This window comes from Amblyomma mixtum, unplaced genomic scaffold (genome assembly GCF_055824585.1).
Source record: "Amblyomma mixtum isolate Tamu unplaced genomic scaffold, ASM5582458v1 scaffold_129, whole genome shotgun sequence".
Lineage (NCBI taxonomy): Eukaryota > Metazoa > Arthropoda > Arachnida > Ixodida > Ixodidae > Amblyomma > Amblyomma mixtum.
In genome coordinates, this window is record NW_028317661.1 from 1 (window position 1) to 10000 (window position 10000).

The 10000-nt window shown below is 59.7% G+C and overlaps 1 non-coding gene across 1 annotated transcript; it reads left to right on the top strand.

The window, feature by feature from the left end:
• Window positions 1–7017: 7017 nt before the first annotated feature.
• Window positions 7018–8832, top strand: LOC149324890 (small subunit ribosomal RNA). The gene has a single exon (XR_016286645.1). It is a non-coding gene; the product is annotated as a small subunit ribosomal RNA (ribosomal RNA).
• The last annotated feature ends 1168 nt before the right edge of the window (window positions 8833–10000 follow it).

Sequence of the window (10000 nt, forward strand, 5' to 3'; positions counted from 1 at the left end):
TTTTGAGACCTCTCCCGTCCCTTTCGCGCAACGCAAGGCAGAGTTACGCTCGTTTGAAGCTCGCCTAGGCAGACGCGGTCCCGCCTAGGCAGACGCGGTTGCCTCCCCGGCGGACGCGGTGAACGGTCTTCGAACTTTTAAGGGCACTTTTAACTGGCGGAACGCGACGAAATTTACGCCACGTGTCGGCCGCACCGCGACGCATCTTGTGCAGTCATCGCCGACTCGCTGCTTCCAATGCAGCCGGAGCAGCGGGCGATTGACCAGGCTCGCAAGGGGCCGCCTTTTGTAATCTTCGCGGCCGTTCCCGTGGGCGAATCCGCTCCATTTTTAGATCCGCGTGTGGGGCTGAGAAAGGCGAACATTTTGAGACCTTTCTCGTCCTTTCGCGCAACGCGAGTGAGAGTTACGCTCGTTTGAAGCTCGCCTAGGCAGACGCGGTCCCGCCTAGGCAGACGCGGTAAATGGTCTTCGAATTTTTAAAGGCACTTTGAACTGGCGGAGCGCGACGAAATTTACGCCACGGTTCGGCCGCGCCGGCGCGCATCTTGTGCAGTTATCGCGGACTCGCTGCTTGCACTGTAGCCGGAGCAGCAGGTGATTGACCAGGCTCGCAAGGGGCCGCCTTTTCTAGTCTTCGCGGCGGTTCCCGTGGGCGCAGCCGCTCAATTTCTAGTTCCGCGCGTTGGGCTGAGAGAGGCGAACATTTTGAGACCTTTCCCGTCCCTTTCGCGCAACGCAAGTGAGAGTTACGCTCGTTTGAAGCTCGCCTAGGCAGACGCGGTCCCGCCTAGGCAGACGCGGTTGCCTCCCCGGCGGACGCGGTAAACGGTCTTCGAGTTTTTAAAGGCACTTTGAACTGGCGGAGCGCGACCAAATTTACGCCACGGTTCGGCCGCGCAGGCGCGCATCTTGTGCAGTTATCGCGGACTCGCTGCTTGCACTGTAGCCGGAGCAGCAGGTGATTGACCAGGCTCGCAAGGGGCCGCCTTTTCTAATCTTCGCGGCGGTTCCCGTGGGCGCAGCCGCTCAATTTTTAGTTCCGCGTGTGGGCTGAGAAAGGCGAACATTTTGAGACCTTTCCCGTCCCTTTCGCGCAACGCAAGTGAGAGTTACGCTCGTTTGAAGCTCGCCTAGGCAGACGCGGTCCCGCCTAGGCAGACGCGGTAAATGGTCTTCGAATTTTTAAAGGCACTTTGAACTGGCGGAACGCGACGAAATTTACGCCACGGTTCGGCCGCGCAGGCGCGCATCTTGTGCAGTTATCGCGGACTCGCTGCTTGCACTGTAGCCGGAGCAGCAGGTGATTGACCAGGCTCGCAAGGGGCCGCCTTTTCTAATCTTCGCGGCCGTTCCCGTGGGCGAATCCGCTCCATTTTTAGATCCGCGTGTGGGGCCGAGAAAGGCGAACATTTTGAGACCTTTCCCGTCCCTTTCGCGCAACGCAAGTGAGAGTTACGCTCGTTTGAAGCTCGCCTAGGCAGACGCGGTCCCGCCTAGGCAGACGCGGTAAATGGTCTTCGAATTTTTAAAGGCACTTTGAACTGGCGGAGCGCGACGAAATTTACGCCACGGTTCGGCCGCGCCGGCGCGCATCTTGTGCAGTTATCGCGGACTCGCTGCTTGCACTGTAGCCGGAGCAGCACGTGATTGACCAGGCTCGCAAGGGGCCGCCTTTTCTAATCTTCGCGGCCGTTCCCGTGGGCGAATCCGCTCCATTTTTAGATCCGCGTGTGGGGCCGAGAAAGGCGAACATTTTGAGACCTTTCCCGTCCCTTTCGCGCAACGCAAGTGAGAGTTACGCTCGTTTGAAGCTCGCCTAGGCAGACGCGGTCCCGCCTAGGCAGACGCGGTAAATGGTCTTCGAATTTTTAAAGGCACTTTGAACTGGCGGAGCGCGACGAAATTTACGCCACGGTTCGGCCGCGCCGGCGCGCATCTTGTGCAGTTATCGCGGACTCGCTGCTTGCACTGTAGCCGGAGCAGCACGTGATTGACCAGGCTCGCAAGGGGCCGCCTTTTCTAATCTTCGCGGCCGTTCCCGTGGGCGAATCCGCTCCATTTTTAGATCCGCGTGTGGGGCCGAGAAGGCGAACATTTTGAGACCTTTCCCGTCCCTTTCGCGCAACGCAAGTGAGAGTTACGCTCGTTTGAAGCTCGCCTAGGCAGACGCGGTCCCGCCTAGGCAGACGCGGTTGCCTCCCCGGCGGACGCGGTAAATGGTCTTCGAATTTTTAAAGGCACTTTGAACTGGCGGAGCGCGACGAAATTTACGCCACGGTTCGGCCGCGCCGGCGCGCATCTTGTGCAGTTATCGCGGACTCGCTGCTTGCACTGTAGCCGGAGCAGCAGGTGATTGACCAGGCTCGCAAGGGGCCGCCTTTTCTAATCTTCGCGGCCGTTCCCGTGGGCGAATCCGCTCCATTTTTAGATCCGCGTGTGGGGCTGAGAAAGGCGAACATTTTGAGGCTTTCCCGTCCCTTTCGCGCAACGCAAGTGAGAGTTACGCTCGTTTGAAGCTCGCCTAGGCAGACGCGGTCCCGCCTAGGCAGACGCGGTTGCCTCCCCGGCGGACGCGGTAAATGGTCTTCGAGTTTTTAAAGGCACTTTGAACTGGCGGAGCGCGACCAAATTTACGCCACGGTTCGGCCGCGCCGGCGCGCATCTTGTGCTGTCATCGCGGACTCGCTGCTTGCACTGTAGCCGGAGCAGCGGGTGATTGACCAGGCTCGCAAGGGGCCGCCTTTTCTAATCTTCGCGGCCGCTGCCGTGGGCGAATCCGCTCCATTTTTAGTTCCGCGCGTTGGGCTGAGAAAGGCGAACATTTTGAGACCTTTCTCGTCCCTTTCGCGCAACGCAAGTGAGAGTTACGCTCGTTTGAAGCTCGCCTAGGCAGACGCGGTCCCGCCTAGGCAGACGCGGTTGCCTCCCCGGCGGACGCGGTAAACGGTCTTCGAATTTTTAAAGGCACTTTGAACTGGCGGAGCGCGACGAAATTTACGCCACGGTTCGGCCGCGCCGGCGCGCATCTTGTGCAGTCATCGCCGACTCGCTGCTTCCACTGCAGCCGGAGCAGCGGGCGATTGACCAGGCTCGCAAGGGGCCGCCTTTTCTAATCTTCGCGGCTGTTCCCGTGGGCGCAGCCGCTCAATTTTAGTTCCGCGTGTTGGGCTGAGAGAGGCGAATATTTTGAGACCTTTCCCGTCCCTTTCGCGCAACGCAAGTGAGAGTTACGCTCGTTTGAAGCTCGCCTAGGCAGACGCGGTCCCGCCTAGGCAGACGCGGTTGCCTCCCCGGCGGACGCGGTAAACGGTCTTCGAGTTTTTAAAGGCACTTTGAACTGGCGGAGCGCGACCAAATTTACGCCACGGTTCGGCCGCGCCGGCGCGCATCTTGTGCAGTCATCGCCGACCCGCTGCTTGCACTGTAGCCGGAGCAGCGGGCGATTGAGCAGTCTCGCAAGGGGCCGCCTTTTCTAATCTTCGCGGCCGTTCCCGTGGGCGAATCCGCTCCATTTTTAGATCCGCGTGTGGGGCTGAGAAAGGCGAACATTTTGAGACCTTTCCCGTCCCTTTCGCCCAACGCAAGTGAGAGTTACGCTCGTTTGAAGCTCGCCTAGGCAGACGCGGTTGCCTCCCCGGCGGACGCGGTAAATGGTCTTCGAGTTTTTAAAGGCACTTTGAACTGGCGGAGCGCGACCAAATTTACGCCACGGTTCGGCCGCGCCGGCGCGCATCTTGTGCTGTCATCGCGGACTCGCTGCTTGCACTGTAGCCGGAGCAGCGGGCGATTGACCAGTATCGCAAGGGGCCGCCTTTTCTAATCTTCGCGGCCGTTCCCGTGGGCGAATCCGCTCCATTTTTAGTTCCGCGCGTTGGGCTGAGAAAGGCGAACATTTTGAGACCTTTCCCGTCCGTTTCGCGCAACGCAAGTGAGAGTTACGCTCGTTTGAAGCTCGCCTAGGCAGACGCGGTCCCGCCTAGGCAGACGCGGTTGCCTCCCCGGCGGACGCGGTAAACGGTCTTCGAATTTTTAAAGGCACTTTGAACTGGCGGAGCGCGACGAAATTTACGCCACGGTTCGGCCGCGCCGGCGCGCATCTTGTGCAGTCATCGCCGACCCGCTGCGTCCACTGCAGCCGGAGCAGCGGGCGATTGACCAGTATCGCAAGGGGCCGCCTTTTCGAATTCTCGCGGCCGTTGCCTTGAGCGCAGCCGCTCAATTTCTAGTTGCGCGCGTTGGGCTGAGAAAGGCGAACATTTTGAGACCTTTCCCGTCCGTTTCGCGCAACGCAAGTGAGAGTTGCGCTCGTTTGAAGCTCGCCTAGGCAGACGCGGTCCCGCCTAGGCAGACGCGGTAAATTGTCTTCGAATTTTTAAAGGCACTTTGAACTGGCGGAGCGCGACGAAATTTACGCCACGGTTCGGCCGCGCCGGCGCGCATCTTGTGCAGTTATCGCGGACTCGCTGCTTGCACTGTAGCCGGAGCAGCAGGTGATTGACCAGGCTCGCAAGGGGCCGCCTTTTCTAATCTTCGCGGCCGTTCCCGTGGACGAATCCGCTCCATTTTTAGATCCGCGTGTGGGGCTGAGAAAGGCGAGCATTTTGAGACCTTTCTCGTCCCTTTCGCGCAACGCAAGTGAGAGTTACGCTCGTTTGAAGCTCGCCTAGGCAGACGCGGTCCCGCCTAGGCAGACGCGGTTGCCTCCCCGGCGGACGCGGTAAACGGTTTTCGAATATTTAAAGGCACTTTCACCTGGCGGAACGAGACGAAATTTACGCCACGTGTCGGCCGCGCTGCCGCCCATCTTGTGCAGTCCTCCTCGACCCGCTGCTTCCACTGTAGCCGGAGCAGCGGGTGATTGACCAGGTTCGCAAGGGGCCGCCTTTTCGAATGTTCACGGCCGTTCCCGTGGGCGCAGCCGCTCAATTTTTAGTTCCGCGTGTGGGGCTGAGAAAGGCGAATATTTTGAGACCTTTCCCGTCCCTTTCGCGCAACGGAAGGCAGAGTTACGTTCGTTTGAAGCCCGCTCCGGTAGACGCGCTTATGACCCGCGGGGGTCTGGGTACTTATCGCTGCATATATAAGGGGGCATACCGCCTAGGCAGACGCGAAACAGTAAAGCGTCCGCTTTGTCAGCAAAGTCCGAAACGGACCTCTCGACGCCCGGGAGGTGAATTCGGGCTTTAGGCGGCCTCGGCAGATGTGATTTTCATGAGTTTGTGCATTATTTATGCGAGTTTTGCGGCGAACGCGCCTCGAGTACGGCGGCTCGCCCGACGGCTATGTCCACGAGTACGGCTCGTGCGGGGCGCCGCGGAAGCGCGGTTGTGCGATGCCGCAGCAAAGCGCGCACGATTTGAGTGGCTTTTGCGGCGAACGCTCCTCGAGTACGGCGGTTCGCCCGATGACAATGTCCACGAGTACGGCTCGTGCGGGGCGCCGCGGAAGTGCTTTTTTGCGATGCCGCAGCAAAGCGCGCTCGATTTGAGGGGCTCTTGCCGCCAACGCGCCTCGAGTACGGCGGTTGGCCCGATGACAATGTCCACGAGTACGGCTCGTGCGGGGCGCCGGGGAAGCGCTTTTGTGCGATGCCGCAGGAAAGCGCGCACGTTTTGAGCGGCTCTTGCGGCGAACGCGCCTCGAGTACGGCGGTTCGCCCGACGGCTATGTCCACGAGTACGGCTCGTGCGGGGCGCCGGGGCAGCGCTTTCGTGCGATGCCGCAGGAAAGCGTGCACGATTTGAGCGGCTCTTGCGGCGAACGCGCCTCGAGTACGGCGGTTCGCCCGATGACCATGTCCACGAGTACGGCTCGTGCGGGGCGCCGGGGCAGCGCTTTCGTGCGATGCCGCAGGAAAGCGCGCACGATTTGAGCGGCTCTTGCGGCGAACGCGCCTCGAGTACGGCGGTTCGCCCGATGACCATGTCCACGAGTACGGCTCGTGCGGGGCGCCGGGGCAGCGCTTTCGTGCGATGCCGCAGGAAAGCGCGCACGATTTGAGCGGCTCTTGCGGCGAACGCGCCTCGAGTACGGCGCTTCGCCCGACGGCTATGTCCACGAGTACGGCTCGTGCGGGGCGCCGGGGATGCGCTTTTGTGCGATGCCGCAGCAAAGCGCGCACGATTTGTGGGGGTCTTGCCGCCAACGCGCCTCGAGTACGGCGGTTCGCCCGATGACAATGTCCACGAGTACGGCTCGTGCGGGGCGCCGGGGCAGCGCTTTCGTGCGATGCCGCAGGAAAGCGCGCACGATTTGAGCGGCTCTTGCGGCGAACGCGCCTCGAGTACGGCGGTTCGCCCGACGGCTATGTCCACGAGTACGGCTCGTGCGGGGCGCCGCGGAAGCGCGGCGTTGTGATGCCGCGGCAAAGCGCGCACGATTTGTGCGGCCCTTGCGGCGAAAGTGGCACGAGTACGGCGATTTACTCACCCACGGAGGTCTGGGTACTTATCGCTGCTATTATATGGGGGTCCCAGTGGAGCAGTCGGCGGCGCGCGCCCGCGTGTGCGCGCCGTGACCGGGTCTGATATGCGGCCTCGTGCCCAGCGTGTCCCCGTCCCTCGGACCCCACGGCATTCGTCTGCAGCCTCATCCGCGTCTGCGATAGGGGCTGGTTGTCGGACGACGCTGTTTCCACGTTTTACGAGGTGTGTTCCGTGCTACCCGGACTCGATTCCGTGCGAGCGCGCCGAAGACGCGGGCGTGTCCCGTCGTCTGGCGGCTTGGCCGTCTCGGCTACGCAGCAAGCGCCGTCCAGTTGCCTAATGCTGCGGCCCTAGAGGCCGATGTGCGCACTGGTGGGCGCGTTACAAATGCTTTGCCTAAAGGCACACGTGCTCTCTTGCCGCGTGGCGATTGCCGTACCTACGGGTCGGATGCCGCAGCGAGCTCGAACGATGCACGGGCAGCGCAAGCTGCCGCGAAAAAGATGCGTCGCGCGCTGGGGGTTTATGGCGGCCCTATCGGCGGCGACGAGGCACCCTTCTGGGGCGAAAAGGGAATGCCTATGCATCATACCTGGTTGATCCTGCCAGTAATCATATGCTTGTCTCAAAGATTAAGCCATGCATGTCTAAGTACATGCCGAAATAAGGCGAAACCGCGAATGGCTCATTAAATCAGTTATGGTTCCTTAGATCGTTTCTTTCTACTTGGACAACTGTGGCAATTCTAGAGCTAATACATGCATTGAGCCTGAAGGCCTTTGGCTGACGGGCGCTTTTATTAGACCAAGACCCATCGGGCTCTGCCCGTACTCTGTGGTGACTCTGGATAACTTTGTGCTGATCGCATGGCCATGAGCCGGCGACGTTTCTTTCAAGTGTCTGCCTTATCAACTTTCGATGGTAGGTTACTTGCCTACCATGGTTGTTACGGGTAACGGAGAATCAGGGTTCGATTCCGGAGAGGGAGCCTGAGAAACGGCTACCACATCCAAGGAAGGCAGCAGGCGCGCAAATTACCCACTCCCGGCACGGGGAGGTAGTGACGAAAAATAACAATACGGGACTCTTTTGAGGCCCCGTAATTGAAATGAGTACACTCTAAATCCTTTAACGAGGATCAATTGGAGGGCAAGTCTGGTGCCAGCAGCCGCGGTAATTCCAGCTCCAATAGCGTATACTAAAGCTGCTGCGGTTAAAAAGCTCGTAGTTGGATCTCAGTTCCAGACGAGTAGTGCATCTACCCGATGCGACGGCTCGGACTGAACATCATGCCGGTCCTCTCTTGGTGCCCTTCATTGGTGCGTCTCGAGGTGGCCTGCGCTTTTACTTTGAAAAAATTAGAGTGCTCAACGCAGGCGAGTCGCCTGAATAAACTTGCATGGAATAATAGAACAAGACCCCGTTTCTGTTCTGTTGGTTTTTGGAATACGGGGTAATGATTAAGAGGGACAGACGGGGGCATTCGTATTGCGGCGCTAGAGGTGAAATTCTTGGACCGTCGCAAGACGAACTACTGCGAAAGCATTTGCCAAGAATGTTTTCTTTGATCAAGAACGAAAGTCAGAGGTTCGAAGGCGATCAGATACCGCCCTAGTTCTGACCATAAACGATGCCAACCAGCGATCCGCCTGAGTTACTCAAATGACTCGGCGGGCAGCTTCCGGGAAACCAAAGTATTTGGGTTCCGGGGGAAGTATGGTTGCAAAGCTGAAACTTAAAGGAATTGACGGAAGGGCACCACCAGGAGTGGAGCCTGCGGCTTAATTTGACTCAACACGGGAAAACTTACCCGGCCCGGACACTGGGAGGATTGACAGATTGAGAGCTCTTTCTTGATTCGGTGGATGGTGGTGCATGGCCGTTCTTAGTTGGTGGAGCGATTTGTCTGGTTAATTCCGATAACGAACGAGACTCTAGCCTATTAAATAGGTGCGGGGTTCCCAGCACCTTACAACCTTCTTAGAGGGACAAGCGGCTCCTAGCCGCACGAAACAGAGCAATAACAGGTCTGTGATGCCCTTAGATGTCCGGGGCCGCACGCGCGCTACACTGAAGGAAGCAGCGTGTCTTTATCCCTGTCTGAAAAGACTGGGTAACCCGTGGAACTTCTTTCGTGATTGGGATAGGGGCTTGCAATTGTTCCCCTTGAACGAGGAATTCCCAGTAAGCGCGAGTCATAAGCTCGCGTTGATTACGTCCCTGCCCTTTGTACACACCGCCCGTCGCTACTACCGATTGAATGATTTAGTGAGGTCTTCGGACCGATGTCCGGCGCGGCCTTTCGGTTGCGCCGGTCTGTTGGAAAGATGACCAAACTTGATCATTTAGAGGAAGTAAAAGTCGTAACAAGGTTTCCGTAGGTGAACCTGCGGAAGGATCATTACCGGATTGTGCTTGTCACACCCGGCGCCGCCCCCACTTATAAGCGGGGGAAGGCCTCAACCGCGGAGTTGCGAGATTCTGAAGCCGCTTCTCTGCACAAACTGTTGCGCCCAGCGGAGCTCCGTCACCAAGGGAAAGTCGGACGGGCTGTATCCGCAGGTTTGAACGGCGTAACGCACCACTCATGGTGGGCTTTCGGTTGTCGACAACCGTCGAAGAGGCGCAAACAGAGCCGGTAGGCAGGCCGAGGGAAAGGCCTGCCCGCTGCCAAGGGAACGGCGGCGGCTGCTGCGAAGTACGAAAGGAAACGCTGCTCGCTGGCTTTGTCGTGTTGCGACCACGAGTCGGTAGGCGGGCCGAGGGAAAGGCCTGCCCGCTGCCAAGGGAACGGCGGCGGCTGCTGCGAAGTACGAAAGGAAACGCTGCTCGCTGGCTTTGTCGTGTTGCGACCACGAGTCGGTAGGCGGGCCGAGGGAAAGGCCTGCCCGCTGCCAAGGGAACGGCGGCGGCTGCTGCGAAGTACGAAAGGAAACGCTGCTCGCTGGCTTTGTCGTGTTGCGACCACGAGTCGGTAGGCGGGCCGAGGGAAAGGCCTGCCCGCTGCCAAGGGAACGGCGGCGGCTGCTGCGAAGTACGAGAGGAACCGCGGCTCGCTGGCTTTGTCGTGTTGCGACCACCAGTCGGTAGGCGGGCCGAGGGAAAGGCCTGCCCGCTGCCAAGGGAACGGCGGCGGCTGCTGCGAAGTACGAGAGGAACCGCGGCTCGCTGGCTGGGAAACTGCGCTTCTGCGCGACGCGCACGCGGCGGGACGCGCGCGGCCCAGGGAACGGCCGCGCGCGAAAGGTCTCGCACTGCGGGCGCGGAGTCTGACGCCGCGCCGACGGCGCGAAAGGAGGCACCGGGACCGAAAAGGACGAGGGATTATAATCCCGCACTTTGAACGCATTCGCGGCAGCCGGGTTCTCTTGCTGCTTCGTCCTTCCCAGCCTTCGAGTAGTCTGTCGGTGCGCTACCGAAACGCCGTCCATGGCACTGTGGCCGGTGGGCTCCTATTGCGGGAGTAGACTGATGAACGTCCGCTTTGCGGCTTGTTCCAAGTACGCGCTGCGTAGCCACGGCTAGGCGGTGCCTGTCTCCTTGCGAAGCAATGATGTGGCGAAATGGTCGAG